The following is a 16,313-nucleotide window of genomic DNA, read 5'->3' as shown; positions in this document are numbered from 1 at the left end:
TTTGCCCTCATATGATATATGTCACATTTCCACCTGTTTTAAGTCTAGCTAACTACCCCCCCCCCCCAGTTCCCTTTTAATCTAGGAATTTCACATCATTTATCTGAATGCTCCTTCTAAGTAACTGCTTTTCCTTGAATTAGTATATACTCTTCATTTAAAATCATGAATAGGTTACAACATGCCACTTTCTTATTATGTATTTCACCAGAATTCATCACCATTTCATACAAATACATACAACATATGAAGTAAAATATTTTCTATTTTCACATCATTAAATAAATGCAAAATTGTATAAAATTGTTAGACTTTTACTACTATAGTTTTGTCCTAGCTGTGGTGACTTTTTGCTTTTTTGTGTATATACCAGGCAAGGAGGTTTCACAAATGCCATTGTTAACTGTAATTGAACATATTTACTGCTTGTCAAGAGGGAAACCAACCCTAGTTATGGAAACCAAAGCAACAACGAAGAACTATTGAAGTCTTGGATCTCAGAGGAGAAGCTACAACTGCCGCTTTACTCAATTAGCATAGTCCCTAAACATTCTAAATATTTGTTCTCATACATACAATTAAGTCTGTTCTTCAGATCTCTTTAAGGATATGTCAAATTGAAACAGATGCATACAATTATACAAGGCCGCAAGCAATCAAATTAAATGATTGTGGATCCCAGTTCCAATTGATACATTTGCAGTAAATACTCCCCTAAGGTTCAGGTTTCATTGGTGAAGATGGGACAGAAAGAATCTAAGTGCCTGAGGACCTGTGAGTTTGTTGTTAGATTATGTCTCTTAGGAATGTTATACATTATCCATAAAGACACATAATATCTGATCAACATGACTTCATAAATATGAGCTGAATTAGGAACACAGTAATAGGCATGCATATGTGAATGGCAAACATCATTAGTCCTCAACCATACAAGGATTACAGGGAACAAAGTAAAGCTGACAGAGGAAGAAAAAGTCTTCCATGAGGCAGAGCACACTAAATGATTTGTAAGACAAAATGGTAATCATATACAATTTAGGAGTGTATATTTATATGTATTCATATATATGAATCATATAGAACATTATTTATATGTTATAATTGAAATTATATGTATATGATGTATGTTATATAAGGTATAATTTTTATATAGGAATTATAACACATTTATATTCCTAATATGTACTCACAGATATTTGAATGTATATATGTAAAAACAACTAAAAAAAAGTCCATGATTTTGTAATAGAGAAAGAATAGGCATTCAGAATCATTTAGTCAGAGAGAAGTGAAGGGAAAAATGATGTAATTTCACTATAATATGAAAAATAACAGTGCAGTTCTATTAATTGACATTGAAGTTGATTTATATCGTCAATATTTTTAATGTTGTTCTTTAGCTTTCCTTACTAAGTAATTAAATATGTTGTGAAATAAATTATCCTTCCATTCACATCAAACTTTTTTTTGAAAGAGTTGTCCTCTACAGCTGTGGATCCCGCATGGAATCAGAGTAGACCTTCTGCATATGGGAGATGATTGTGTAGCTGGGTCTGTTTGAGGGGACCCTGGCAGTGGATCAGGATCTATCCCTGGTGCAAGAACTGGCATTCTGGATCCCATTACCTGTGGTAGGATATCCTGTTCACCCTTGATGTGGCCAGGAACAGCTTGGTCCTGCCTCTTCTAAATGTACCGGACTTAGCTGTCCTCCCATGGGAGAACTTACATTGCTAGAGGAGAGGATGAACTTACCCTGTTGGAGGTGGGTGGGGGAGGGGGGAAGGCAGGGGCAGAGCATAAGGAGGGTAGAGAGTTGGTTCTGTGGATGATATGAAAAATGAATAAAAAAGGAGAGAAAGAGTACACCAAATATGTTAGTCAAGGGAATGTGTGTTAAGGCCAGACCACTCCAAAGAATAAAGATGCATGAGAAAAGGTAAATCTTGACAATAAAATCAATAGAGAGTAAAAAAAAAAAGTTGTCCTTTAATAAAAACAATGGAATAAATTAATTTATAGTTTAATGACAATGAATGCATGGAGATAATTCTTCTTACTCTCAGCTTTAATGTAATAGTAAAAAATGAGACTTAGGCTGGGCTGTGGTGGCACATGCCTTTAATCCCAGCACTTGGGAGGCAGATGCAGGTGGATCTCTGTGATTTCAAGACCAGCCTGGGCTACCAAGTGAGTTCCAGGAAAGGAGCAAAGCTACACAGAGAAACCCTGTCTTGAAAAACAAAAACAAACAAACAGAAAAAAAGAGACTAAAATTTCTCATAGTATAGACATTTTTTGTTTTAAAAATGTTAAAAATAATAATTTATTCATTTTAAATATGGGACATCTTATACTGACTAACAGATAGATTAAAAAACAAGGTGCATTATTCTGATGCTTCCAAGATATACACTTCACAATCAAGGTCAGTCATCGCATACTTTAAAAAGATTATAAAATATTACAAGGAAATGAATCTAAGATGAAAGCAGGCATAGTTATTTTTATATTATATGATAAAATAAATTTCAAACCCAAACTAAACAGAATAGGTTGAGAAGGATATTACATAGTAATCAAAGGGAAAATATGGTGAAAACATACAACAATTCTAAGCATGCATGCACCAAATGCCAGGTATAAAAGTTTGTAAAAGGAACAGTACTGCTGCTAAAATCACATATTGATCCAAACATAGTGATACTAGGTGACTTCAATACCCTAATCACACAAGTAGGCTGGTCTTCCAGACATAATCTAAACAAAGAAACTCTGGAGTTAGATAACATCATGAATCAAATAGACATGACAGACATCTATGGAATACAACAACCAAACACTAAAGAATATTTCTTTTTCCATGAATTCACAAAGCTTCCTCCAAAACTGACCACAAATAAGGAATAAACAAGCCTCCACAGATATGGAAATTGAAATAATACCCTGGACTATGTCCCACCACTATGAATTAAAGCTGGATATCAACAATGCCAACAGGAAATACACAAACTCATGGAAGCTGAACAACTCACTATTGAATGAACAGCGGGTCAAGACAGAAACCAGGAATAAAAATGAAAACACAGCATATCCAAACAATGAGACACAATGTAGGCAGTTATAAGAGGCAAGTTCAAAGCACTGAATGCCTACATAAAAATACTGGAGTGATTTCTTATTAATAACTCCATTACACACTTGAAATCTCTAGAAAAACAATACTTGAAAATGTAGATAAAAAGAAATAAGAGGGCTACAAATCATGGCTGTGAAAATCAAGGATGAAATCAATGAGATAGAAACAAACAGCAACAGCATAATCCAAATGAAGAATAAAAGAAATGAAAGATTTTTTCCTCAAAAAAAATCAAGAAGATAACAAAGCCTTAGCCCAATTATTCAATAAAACGAGAGAGAATATCCAAATTAATGAAGCTAGATATGAAAGAGATGACATTACAACAGGTCCTGAGGAAATTGAGAGAAACATAAGGACATACATGTGGGAGCCGCACTGACTCCAGCTTGTGGTTTGATTCCATCTTGACTTAAGGTCAGATATTTGAAGTTTGTCTTTGCTCCTCAAGGCTGAATAACAGGATGTTTGGACAAAGGTGTGGTTACTAGATGCTTTGATAACAAGGAAATGTTTATGCTTGTTTGTTCCTTGAACCATGGTGAGGAAGTCTTTTTCCCCTCTTGCTTTGTGTATAAAAAATGCTTTGCAAAATAAATTTGGGGCTACTGCTGTATTCATTGAGAGACCTCCCAATTCTACCTTGTGTCTCTTGTCTTTTTTTTAACCTACACTCCCCATTCAGGTCCTGTTGGAAAGGTCAGTTGGTCCATATATGTGGTGCCCAAGCAGGGTTCTGAAAATGGGGGGCTTCATGAAGGACATTCAGGTGAATGGAGCACTCAGATATTATTGTGGTGGAAGTGCTGTGAGTAACTTGGGAGTGGAATTGTAAATATAGGGCAGGGTAATAGTAGACAGCTGTTTATACATTTGCTTAAAGATATTTTAAAAGTCAGAGGAGCTAAAGTAGGGCAGCAGCCAGTACAGAAAATTTTAGTTTGTAGAGCAGGTGTGCCCTTGGGTTCCCAAGCATGAGACCTTGGACTCAGACACATGGAGGATAATTGTAGTCAAAATCCAACAGCTTTATAATGAGCTGGGCCTGGGAAGGTCACAATGGATGAACTTATTCTGTGAGCATTTATCAGGAACACTTTTAATTTGTGCCAAGAACAGCAGAAGGTATTTCCCCCTGAAATGGTTACTAGTGAAACAAAACACTCCATGAGACCAGAGGAGCCATTAGACACAGACTCCCTTAAAAATTGTTTGATGGTGATCAGTTCAATCCTGGTGATGAAGCTGAGCTTAAGGAAGAAGCTAGTAAATAGCATAATCAGGAAATTTCACCTGCTCTGCTTCTGACCATGAATGTTAAGAAGCGCAAATTTTGTGATGAAACTAAGGAGGAGCTGAAGGGCTAGAGAGAATTAATAGTTTCCCTTTCACAAAATTGGAGACTCTTCAGGTCTCCTCTGCTTGGAAGAGCATTTCTCTTTCTATTGTAGGGACTGGATTATTTCTACCTGGGGGCCGTCTACTAGGGTAGAATATTTGCCTATGATTGCTATGATGCAAGGTCCTCCTGGAACATGGCAAGCCCTCACCCTTAATCATGCATCTCCCCTGCAAGCTAGTGTTACAGAAGCAGCTGGCAGAGGGAAGGATGTGCAAGGATTTCATGTTCCCAGGGACTGATATAAGCCTTGCCTACCAAAGATTGGAACTAATGGCCAAAGCTTGCCTGTCACAAGAGGATTACCTGTTGTGGATTCAAGAGAGGGAAGCATTGGGCTAAAAAAATGTAAATCAAAGAAGGATACCAAGAGGAATCTACTGTGTTATTTAAGTGATACTTTGCTTACCCATAAAAATGAAGGAGTTTTGCTTGCCACATCTATACAGCTTCAGCAGAGCCTTGTTCATGCAAGGTTGTTAATTGCTACAGGAAAGTACAAAGACAGCTGTCTTTTCAGTATTTGGGACATATATTGTATTCTAAAGAAATTAAACCTCAGAAAATGGAAATTAGGAAACATAGCTTGCAAACTTTGAATGGCTTTCAACAATTATTGGGGATATTCAATGGCTATGGCCCTATTTGAAGTTGTCTGTGGGAGATCTCGAGACCCTCAGTGAGAGTCTTACAGGAAACAGTGATCCTAGTTTCCCTAGGTATCTTACAGATGTTGCTAGACAAGTACTGGTTCAGGTGGAGCATGCCATTCAACATCAGGTACTTTGCTATGTTGACTATGCAAAACCATGGGAAATCTACGTGCTTCCTACTTTCTACATGACATACTCCAACAGCTGTATTATTGCAAAACGGGCTGTTATTGTGTTTGAATCTAGCTGTCTCCCCAGCCTGATTGTTGAACTCTTATTATGAAGCAGTAGCTTGTTTAATACAGAAAACATGGATAGATTCTTGCTGTGGGACGGTCTGTATGTCAAGTGTGTTGCTGATTGGTCAATAAATAAATCATTGATTGTCCAGTGGCTAGGCAGGAAGTATAGGCGGGACAAGGAGGAGAATAAAGCTGTGAAGTGGAAGGCTGAGTCAGAGAGACACTGCCAGCAGCCATGATGAAAAACAGCATGTGAAGATGCCAGTAAGCCACAAGCCACGTGGCAAGGTATAGATTTATAGATATTGATTAATTTAAGCTGTAAGAATACTTAGCAAGAAGCCTGCCATGGCTATACAGTTTGTAAGCAATATAAGTCTCTGTGTTTACTTGGTCGGGTCTGAGCGGCTGTAGGACTGGCAGGTGAGAGAGATTAGTCTTGACTGTGGGCCAAGCAGGAAAATTCTAGTTACAGATTCTAAGTGATATTTTGGTAGAGAACCAAGTGTGATCAACATTCCTTTTACTAAACAACAAGCTGATTGTTTATTTTAATATAATGGTATTTGGGCAATTGCTTTTGCTCAGTTTTGGGGTCAAATTGATAATTATTTTCCATCTGATTGATTGTTTCAATTTACCCAAATGCATTCATTTATATTTCTTAAGTTGTGAAAAAAGATCCCATAAAAGATGCTATGCTGGTTTTTACTGATGGTTCCTTCAATGGAAGAGTTCCTTATGTCATTAATGCTAAAGGTTATGTGGTACAAACAGCTCCAGCTTCAGCTCAGGTAGTAGAATTTTGTGCTGTGGCTATGGATTTCCAGGGTTTTTTTTTGTAAATAGCTCATTTAATTTGTATACTGATAGTCATTATATTTTTGAGCCCTTCAATTTATAGAGACTGTTTCCTGCATTGGGACTACTAATGGTCATGTTAGGATGTTATTTCAGCAAATTCAAGAAGTCATTTATTGAAGAAAGCTGTCATGCTTTGTGATTCACATTAGGGCCCATTACAATCATCTTGCCCTTTGAGCTGATGATAATACATCAGCTGATAAATTAACACAGATGGTCACCTTATCGCAGATTGAATTGGCTCAACAGTCACATGACTTTCATTATCAGAACAGCAGATGTTTAAGAAAAAACTTTGGCCTTACCAGGGAAGTTGCTAGACAGATTGTTAAACAATGTGATGTGTGTCCACAATATTTGCCTGTGCCTTCCTTAGGGGTAAATCCTTGAGTCTGTCTTCCCAATCATTTATGGCAAATGGATGTTACTCATGATGCAAAATTTGGTGAATTAAAATATGTGCATATGACAGTCAATATCTATTCATGTTTTTTGATGGCTATTGGGCAAATTGGGGAAGATACCAAGCATGGGATAGCTCATTTCTTAAAATGTTTTTCATGTATGGGGATTCTTAAAATTATAAAAACAGATAATGGTTTGGGATATATTAGTAAAGCAGTCCAGCAATTTTGTTCCCAATGGAAAACTGAGCATAGCACAGTCATTCCTTATAATCCTAAAGGACAAGGTATGATTGAATGAGCCCATGGTAGTCTCAAGATCCATCTTCAAAAAATCAAAAGGGGGACTTATATCCTTAGTCACCATAAAATACATTCAATTATTCCCTTTTATTTTAAATATTTTGAAATTGGATGCCCATGAGCAATCTGCCACATATAGATTTTGACATTATGGCACTCGAACAACTTCTGCTGAGGTGAAATGGAAGGACCTTTGCACTGGGTTATGGAAGGGAAACAATCCTCTTTTGATAAGGGGTCGAGGGCAAGTTTGTGTTTTTTCACAGGAAGAAAATGAAGCCAGATGGCTGCCTCAGCATTTGGGGTGGTGTACATAAGAGAGGATTGCCAGTCCAGATGATACTGTGGTTGCTTATGCTTTCCCAGAGGGGTTGGAGTGAGATTTACTGAACCCATGTTCCTGATTTCCCAATATTTCATCCTCTAGTCTGGAAAAAGAAGGAGATTAGGGTTATAGTTAATGATTCTCAGCTTCTTGATAGACATGCTACACTATATTCCAGATGCCTGTGAGTATTAATTATTCTGGATCCAGCTGAGAAATGCTTCCCTGTTTTTCCAAAATAAACCTTTGATTGGGTGTTTGACCACTTATCCACCCTATATCTTGTGACAAGGAGGTCACTTTTGCTATTATAGTGTTTATCTTTTGTTGCCAAAAGGAAATAGAAGACCTGAAAACTAGTGCCTCAGAGATTTTCCCTCTGAGGGACAGAGACTTATTGGAGCAATCCAACACTATTATGGAAGCGATGTGTGGCTGAAGCCTCTCTTAGTATAGTATCACTGGATTTCAGAGATATGTGCTAGACTGGTCAGGAAACCAAATTAGGAGGTACTAAAGAGGCCCTCCAAAATGAATAGGAGGAGTGGGATGAAAGTTTTGCTGTTGGTATTTGGTACTTGGGGACTGTAGCATCCAAAAGTTTTCTTTGGAAGCCAGAGGCAGTGATGCATTGGATTTTAGGATAGGGAAAATAAGACATTCAGAATTATGGAGTTACTCCTACCACACTCACAACAAAAAACACATTTTCTTGTCTCTTGAATAGATCAGTATTAGCTTGTGCTAATGCACAATCTTTTTAATGTAAGTTATGAGAATTGGAATTAACCAATTGTGTGTCCATTTTTAATAACCATACTAGAATTATGATGTTAACTCATTATTGTTTGTAACCTCTTCTTTAACAATGAAAGTGTTACTGGTTGAAAAAAGATTAGAGCTCACTTGAGAGGAATTTGGTGTGATGGTATTGAGTCCTCGATTTGATGTGATTAAAAAAGAAATGTTGGATTTTGATGCAGCTAAAACTGCTAAAGACATCCTTGACCAATTTAAAAAGGTCATTCCATTTTAGTCATCCTTCACTCCCTTATTAGAGTATATTGCAGCCACAGGAACATGTGTATTGCTAGGCATTATTTGCTTGTCGATTTTTATCAAGTTATTTGTGAACTCTTGGTGGTAAGTTGGTTTAGACTTTCATGGTGTTAAGCTCTGCATCCTCCATTGAAATTTTCCAGAGCCTGGTAGTTAAAGACAGATAAGTCCTTTTCACCATTCTACTACCTAAGCAGTGAATGAATGATGGAATTCATGAGACTAAGATAGATAAGACTGGTTAGTTGAAAAAGGCAACCTAATACAGGAACATTCATCTGAGGGGTTTGGGGCAAACTTAGAAAATAAAAGGGAATTGTGAGACCCAACAGGGACTCCAGCTTGTGTCTTGATTCCATCTTGACTTAAGTTCAGAGAGTTCAAATTTGGCTTTGCTCCTTAAGGCTGAATAACAGGATGTTTGGCCAAAGAACTGGTTACTAGATGTCTTGCTCATCAAGGCCAAGTAACAGGGTGTTTGTTCAAAGGTGTGGTTACTAAATGTTTTGATAATTAAGGATGTGTTTATGCTTATTTGTTCCTTTACCATGGTAAGAAGGTCTTTCCATCCTCTCCCCCCAAATCTTGTTTTGTGTATAAAAGGGCTATGATAAATAAATTCAGGGCTGCTGCAGTATTCACTGTGAGCCATCCTGATTCTATCTTCTGTCTTTTGTCTTTTTCGTTCTTAATCCTCACTCCCATATTCAGGTACTCTTGGACAAGTTAGCTCGTCCCTACATTACACTCCACATAGCTGCATACTTGCTGTCTTCACAGGTGAGATGATAATTGGAGGGAAACACATGGAATCACACAGCCATATCTCAGGTATTGGCTGCCTCCCTATAGCATATGTCCCAGATAAAGAGACTTTGGAAGTAGGATCAGTAACTCAGAAAAGATCTAGTGTTGTATACTTCATATTGCATTGTACAAGTAGAGTTTGTACCTGGAAGTTTCTCTCTTTCTGCCTGGCCCTGCAATTGGGCTGAATTCCCCCCATCCATGGTACTGCAGCTACTTATAACTCAGGCTTATTTTATTTACAATCTTATGGCCTATGGCTTTAGCTCATATTAGCTAGCTCTTTCAACTTAACTCAACCCATTCCTATTAATCCACATGTTGCTGCATGTCTTTGTGGAATTATTTATTCTCTCATATCTTGCTTCTCCTGGCAGCAGTTCACAGCATCTGCCCTGACCAATTTTTTCTTCTCTCTCAATTGGATTTCCTACTTGGTTTCATTCTGCCCTGTCATAGGTAAATGCAGATTTATTAATTAACAAATGGGAGCAACAAATATTCACAGCATATAGAAAGACATACCACAAGAGTAAAGTTTTATATAACAAAAGTTATCAAGCAAGAGTTACAGTATCTAATCTGTTTGTATTTGGTAAAATTAAAGAAAATATTCTGTCATCTATCTTATGTTTGTGAAGCTAAACTTTTATATATTATTTGCCTTTTATCATAACAAAGAAAAAACTATAATTATAACTATCTAGTTCAACTCCATCAAAGACCCAGAAAGATACAATATTACCTAAGTAAACAGGATTGCATTGTGAGCAACTTCCAAAATTCTAGAAATGACAGAGACATGTGTTGCCACATGGCATTGGGACACTACCTGTTCTCTCATGTGTTGATTCTCTTGGCAGTGGCTCACAGCACCTGCCCTCCCCCTGCTTTTCTTCTCTGTCTCTCTTAGATTTCACACCTGGCTCCATTCTACCCTGCCATAGGCCAATGCAGCTCTACTTATTAACCAATGGGAGCAACACTTATTTACAGCATACAGAAAGATAGCCCACAACAAAAGTTCATAAAGGCAATCCTGTGTCAAGAGTGTGGGTAAGTGGCCCTATCAAAATGGGAGTGTGGATTGAACCTGTGTGTATATCAAAATTGTAAAGACGGATAGACACCACTGAGGAATAGGGTTAGTCAACAAAGATACATGTGGTTCTGGACTTTTAACATTGCTAAATTCTGCAAATATTTAATATATTCTATAGTGACAGGACTTATGGGGTAAAGAAAACAGTGGTTTAAGGTGAACTCCCAATATCCTAAAAGGATTTAATCTTTCAATTATGAAGAGTATGAATGAGCAGAAAAAGGGAGGATGAATGCAGTTAATAATCATTATTTTTTACTGAACGATGATAAAGTACATATTTTGTTGAACTTAGGGCTCATTTGCAAAGTGGTCACTGTGGTTGGTGATAGAGATACTACTGAATGTGATTGTAGTGATTAGAATACCAAATTCACAATCCCAAACCCTCCCATTGTACGCTTGTTATATGCAGTATTTGCTAATTAAATGTTTTAAATTTTCCAAAAAAAGGTGAAACAAAACAAAGTACACTTGGAAACACAATATTATGTTAATAATCTGCTTTTTAACTAGCAATATAAGAATCATAAAATGTACTAATATTGGTGTTGGTAGTGTGCATTATGGTTTTGTACATGGAATAAAAACTAGCATTAATGTCTATGATTAATGTAATTGTTCCCAGAATGACTGTCCATATGTTAATGGAAAGATGTCTTTACATAAATTTAAGTAAAACAAAATTAATTGAGAAAATTTTTGAATATCTTCAACAAATGTGCATAGTGTGGAGTTGCTTGGGTCATTTTCTTTATAAATGTAGATAAGGAGAGTTAAGGAAATGCTGTCCATCTGATGCCAGCTGTTAGAGGTGTGCCCTGCAGTCAGTTTTCAAAATATTGAAATCACATGGAAATTAAAGACCAATGGTATAAGAATTAGAACGTGATGAGTTTGGGTATGTATAAGATGGATGTGGAAAACTTTTTGACATCCTAAAATTCATCTGTGAACTTAAAATGATCCTAAGCAATTGTCTAAAAAAGTCTACATTTGAACTCTTCCCAGTTTAGACAATTAACTTTCATTTTTGACACAAAAGTTTTGCATATACATCTTCTATATTAAAATTTTCTTCACTCATATTAATAGCCAATACTTTTATATTTTGCTAGTATTCATTAATATTTTTGTGTGTGATCTGAGACCGAAGATAGATTATTTTTCTCACACTTAATATTTTAAAATGTATTTGTGTTTATTGTCCAAAATACATGTCATGGTTTTTAACAGTTCTATAACACATTACACCTATATTCCTCACGTTTACCTGGGAAAGACTATTTGAAACCATGCAGGTTTACACGTAGTAACTCAAGGTTGAACATGATTCACTATGGGGCAAGTTGCTCTCACATTATAGTATCTGTTAGTTGCTGTAAATAATCACCCATGACTTATAGTGACCTGAAAATAGAAGTTTATGTTCATGTGTACACATGATGTAAAAAATAGCTCTAAGCCCCATAATTGTAGGCTGAGCATTTATGTGTAAGCACAAAGGAAATATTGTAAACTGCGGTTGAAGAAACCATCAAAGCAGCAGTCAAGCACTACACTAACTTTGCACGTTTTCTCCGTTGCCATTCATCCAGGTTCAAGCCTTTGTCTTAACTCTGCTTTACAAAGGATTGCTGCAGACCATGGATGCTTTTAGGCTGAAAGTTTTTGTAACTGATTTTGGATGCAAGCTCTTTCTGTACCTTGAAAAAATGGGCAGCAGTACATGCATTTGAAGTAGCAGCTTCATAAGTGTTTTCCAGGCCATTACCTTCAGCCACAGTGACTCTAGGTGAGCAGAGATTAGAGACAAAACATTCCAGCATAGTGGTTTATTTCTATACTTCTGTTGCATTCTGAACTTCTTCATAAATTCTTATAATCTCCTCTACGGGACTTGCATATTGGAAGGTAGAAACATAAGTATACAAGACTGTAGGTACTGCTCTGTTTTTCTTGAAAAAAAAAAGGCAAAATTCTGCATGCTGTGTTCCTGCCTCTATTTGATGCTGTATGGGGGGGCCTCATGGTCTGTGCCAGCATATCAACTGTTCTTACCCTGTATAGCCCCAAACAGAGAATGCAACACATGCCTACTACCAAAACTTCCCACAAATTCTTCCACCTACTCCAGGGCTATCAAGACCATCCTTCATGAAGTGAGTACATTTGTTTTCTTTTATGTAATCCCTTGTCTCGTTCAACTGTTTCTGGTGTTCTTGATTAATCCTAGCTATCTCCTGGTAAAAACAATCCATAGTTATCTCTGGGTGTTTTGCAGCTGTGAGTCACTATCTGAGTCAGTATTGTATAGCATCCAGCCACTCTGTTCCCTGGATGAGAAATTTATCAGAACCTGATATGATTAAAAACAAACTGAAGCATCATACATGGTTCTTGATTAACCCCCATGCCTGAAAATGTTATGTACATTGTGGACAGCCATCACAGAACACTGATGTGTTCATATATAAACTTTTGTGTTTAATTAGTGCATGTGCTTTTATGCATCTATATTAGGCAAGTTTGCAAAAATACTCACTCAGATTCTGTTTATCCTGCTTCATACAATGTGCTTGTCAATTTTTGGTAACACATTGTAACTACAAAGGCTAAATAAAAACATACCTGTAGAATTCAGAATTCTGAAAAAAAATTACTATGATCTAGATAAACTGACTAAAAAGAACAATTACGTTCAGGTTTTCTTGATATGTTTGGTGATTAGCTTGTTAAATAGAACTTACTTCTTCTTGCTCTGATTCTATTCTTGTGTTAGTATCTGTATGTCTTGAGAATCACATCCAATTTAAAGCTATGAAACATTATTTACAGGGACAACTGGAATTGGTCATGTTTTCTAAAGCAATGAAAGCATATAGAAAACTTATGATCTTATTTCTGGTTTTGACACTTCTTCAAATTCCCTCTATTTATTTTTAATATTTTAATATCTTTTGGGAACTCCACATTCAGTGATTAAAAACCAATAGTGGAAAGGAAGGTGTATAAAGAACACAACATTTCTAGGATACGATCAAGAGAACAAAACTAAGTTAAAAGTTATCAGAGAGATTGTGTTTAATGAAGAAACAGAAAATTTTCAAATGAAGAGAAAGAAATGGACATTCTAAAAAGAGAGGTGTTTAGAGTCTAGAGAGATATGGCCAGAGAAGAAACCCTGTCCCTCATCTGGTAGTCAGATAAGGGGAAACACATAGCTAGTAAAACAATTTACAAGATATAAAGGAAAATGACATCACTCTGCAAGTGAAAACACAACAGAGGGATGTCAGGACTCTCATTAGCATCTACTTAGCAGCCATGGAAAGATGTGGTTCAACACTTAAGGAGGGCACTGCTTTAATCCAAGCACTGGCAAGTCAGAGACAGGTGGATCTCTGTACATTCAAGGACAGCTTGTTCTCAGAAGAAAAGTGGATGGCAGCTAGGGCTACATGGAGAGACTCTGTCTCAAAATAAATAAGTTATTAGATAAAAAAGATAAGGAAACCACTTAGAGCCAAGATTTCTGCATTAAGAGAAGCCATTTGTAAAACTGAAGGAGAACTTAGATCAAGAATTATAAAATTTGCAGTGAAAACAGGTGTCTTAGCAGATCCCAGTAAAATCCAGTGAATTATTAGGAAACATCTTGAAATTTCTGTTCTAAAAAAGTGAAAAATATATAAGTAGATAAATTCCTATATACATATGACTTGATATGAAGAGTCCAAAAGGTATAAGCAATTATAGAAGACTGAAGAAGCATCATAAAAATGGTCCTGACACAAGAATCTCAGGACTGGATGGGTCCTTTGCTGACTTCTCCCAAACCTTTAAAGAGCTGACACCAATGTTTTGAAGAGTGTCCGAAAAACCAGAGAGAAAAAAAATTCAGCAAAACTCACTCACTGAATCAATCATCATCCTGATCATGTGTTCAATTCTGGTGGCCCTCATGTGAATGGAGAGAACAGTTGTCCCGTAACCTCCAAACTCATTAAGAAAAGCACCTCCTCAAAACAAATAAATATATGTAATAAGAATATGAACAGCAAAAAGAGAATAAAATCCTTGTTAAGAAAATATTTGAGAACATTAGTGTATAAATCATGAAAAGAAATGAAAAACAAAATTCACTGTATCCCAGGAACTATAGAATTACTTAATACATTAATGATTAGCACAGAGAGATCTTGGTAGAAGAAACACAAATTGTCAAAAGAAAAAAGAAACATAGTGTTTATATCTATCTGTATCAATTAAATGCAAGGTAAAGATATTTGCTATTCCCCATCCCCCAGTCAATGGTTGTCATCAGGAAGACAAATATCCCTGTCTCTGCATGCTCGTTCTCATTTTATCTCAAATCAAATACTGTCCTTGATGGTTTTGTGGATTTGGGAATGTAGGAAGAAATGGAGAAAACTCTGATGAGAACATCTTCTGTAGTTTTTAACAGATTGGGCAGCAGTGGTGTATCTGACAGCTACAGACATGGTAGAGTTGGCCTGTCACAGCATCTGCTGCTGAGGCTGTCTTTTGTCAGGAGATATGAGAACCTCCAGTGTTTCTTCTATACTTACTCTTTTTCCTTTTTTTCCTGTGGCCAATAACACTCTAAATAAACCACACCTTACTACAAAATATAACTACCCATTGGCAATGAGACATGGGCATGTACACAGTGTCAGACTGTGATTGAACAGAGGACACAATAACATTCAGTGTGGATTATTGTCATTTTCTTATGATCCATGACATCTTTATCATCTATTTGTCTCATTTCATTTCTTTACTAACTTAAGTGATGTAGTTTCTTGAGGATAACAAAGAGGAAATAACTAGATCTGTTTTGCTGGTGGAAAAAAGAATTCAATGGGACTTCCACAGAGGACTGCCAGTCCTTCACATGTCATAACTCAATATTTCTTTCTCACCCCCTGTGGGATCTTGTCTTCTTCCCATGATGCAGAATTTTCAGATCATTATTTACAGCAATCCCTTAAAAGATGGGAGCAATAAGTTTGTAATTATTCTTGATCCCTGTTACTTGTGGCAAACATCTCCCAGGAAGGGTCTTTGATGCTGGAGTCTGTATGTCCTTTGCTATGGCAGGTGAAAAGATACTTGCCGTTTTGAGGAAAGGTGAGGGTACAGAATCACAGATGCATATCTGTGGCATTTTAAATCACCAGACCTAGTAATTGAGTCAACATCAGGGAGAAAACAATGCTGTTAGAAAGTTAGTGATTTTTTTTCTGAGACAGGGTTTCTCTGTTTAACAGTTGTAGCTGTTCTGGAACTAACTCTGTAGACCAGGCTGGTCTCAATCTCAGAGATATCTAGAGATGGCCTCTGCATCCCAAATGCTGGGATGAAAGGTGTGAGGTTTTTTTTAAACCACCAGCACCCAGCTAGTGAGCTTTTTTAACAGCTGTCTGCTAATTAGAGCTTATGGATGAAATGTGATGCCAAAATCTGTTAAATGATCACATGAGGAAAATAAGACTTAAGATTAAAGTTGGTTGGTGACAGCACCACAGACTAAGCAGAGACATTCATGAAGACAGAGTCGCAAAGAATATGAGTTCCTATATCTACCCCAAACCCAATTCCCCTGACTGAATGAAATTTTCAGACACAGTCATAGACATGGCTTAACTCAAGTGAGAATTAAACTGTATTTTCAGGGTATCAGAATTGTTTAATAATCAGTCTATTACTGACAACTCACTTGTAGAATCCTAGACAGGATTGAGAGTTTTCATCATGGCACCGGTAATCTGTCAATGTCTGTATTCAAGTGAGTTATGCATATACAGGAAGCATCTAGGTCTGTGGACAAGTGTGAGTTTCTGGAAACTGTCTCAGAGGAATTTCTCTAACTTTGCATTGGAGGCAGGTGAATGAGATGCTAATATTAGATCATGAGAACATCTCCTCTGTGAGCCTGGTGAGGACCTTTAGGGACAGCTAACACAGACACTGAGAAGTTATAGCAGAG

At 36.8% G+C, this 16,313-nt stretch overlaps 1 pseudogene; it reads left to right on the top strand.

The window, feature by feature from the left end:
* Positions 1-8,257: 8,257 nt before the first annotated feature.
* LOC131903790 (vomeronasal type-1 receptor 4-like) lies at positions 8,258-12,721 on the top strand (annotated as a pseudogene).
* The last annotated feature ends 3,592 nt before the right edge of the window (positions 12,722-16,313 follow it).

This window comes from Peromyscus eremicus, chromosome 1 (genome assembly GCF_949786415.1).
Source record: "Peromyscus eremicus chromosome 1, PerEre_H2_v1, whole genome shotgun sequence".
Lineage (NCBI taxonomy): Eukaryota > Metazoa > Chordata > Mammalia > Rodentia > Cricetidae > Peromyscus > Peromyscus eremicus.
Note: the sequence above shows the minus strand (reverse complement) of the source record. Positions and strands in the feature narration are given on the sequence as shown.